A 1404-nucleotide genomic window follows, 5' to 3' on the forward strand; every position below is an offset into this window, starting at 1 on the left:
TTTTTTTATTGTAATATCAAAATTTTTACGATAAAAAAAATAAAGTTTGGCCCTTCTTATCTCAAATGTAAAAAAGAGACCGATTTAACATACTATTTATAAGCTTTTGGGATTGAATAAGTAGTGGTTCATTCAATGTTGTATAACATAAAAAAAATATTGAATGGATTATAAGTTTAACTGTTGAATTGTGATTTTCGTAATTTAGATTAATTATATAATTTTTTTTATAAAATTTAAAAATGGTTTAATGTTTTACTATATCACTCTATTTTGTTATGTATAATATAATATTAAAAATTAAATAAATAAAGATTATTAAAGTAAATTAAATAGTTATTGATGTCCAAGTTTTCATGAAATTTAACAAAATTGATTATTAAGGTAATATAATAATGTTATTCGAGGATTTAGTTGAAATTCACAATAATGTATAAATTAAAAAATTATTTAATGATATTAAATTAATAATACTTACACTGTTTATTAGACCAAACTAAAGAGGAAAAGAAAGAAACAAAACAAAACTTGTATATCGCCTATTTAGCTATTTTTGCAGAAATTTTTTGCATGGATTTTTTTTATTAGCTTTATATTGATTTTTTTTTGAGTTAATAAAAATCAAAGTTTAGACTTTAAGTTATAGAAGTTCTAATATCATTTATGATACTATTATTTATTCTAAAAACTTAAAATGATATAAAAAAATATATACATAATTATATCTCTAACACAATAATAGTTTATGTTATAAAAAAAAATTAACCTGTTTCATCAAATTCAAAATATAGCTTATAATTAAAAGCTTTACATGAAATTTTTAATAAAACACTTTCTTTAAAATGAAAAGAATGTCAGAGTACTTTACCTTATTATGTGTCATTATCTATATGTTACATATGAAAACTGGCAAAGGGAAAAAAGAAACACATAATTTCTCATATGAATTATGAGTTAGTTATAAAGTTGACAACAACATATAAATAAGAAGTTTAACAAACTTTTACGCAACATTTACACTTTTCTTTTGAAGCAATAGCTTCTGAATGTAATGAAAATATGAAGTTATCTCAAACCAACAATAATAATCCTTATCATTCGAATTTTCAAACCATTTATTTCCTATAGAAACAAATGGTTATTAATTGATGTCTAAATTTCAAATTTTAAATTCAAGTTTTATTTTTATTTTGTTAAAAAGTATTTTTTTTATTTTTTGTGTAGGCATATTTAAGAATCGACCTGACCTAAAATTCAGCCCAAATATTTTGAATTTGATTTTTTATTTTTATCTGATATTTTTTTATCAAATCAAGGTCATATTTTGATTAGATGTGTCCTTATCCAAATCATATTTTATAATATAAAAATATATATTTTGTATTAAAATTCATGATAAAATGT

This window comes from Arachis duranensis, chromosome 7, assembly GCF_000817695.3.
Source record: "Arachis duranensis cultivar V14167 chromosome 7, aradu.V14167.gnm2.J7QH, whole genome shotgun sequence".
NCBI lineage: Eukaryota > Viridiplantae > Streptophyta > Magnoliopsida > Fabales > Fabaceae > Arachis > Arachis duranensis.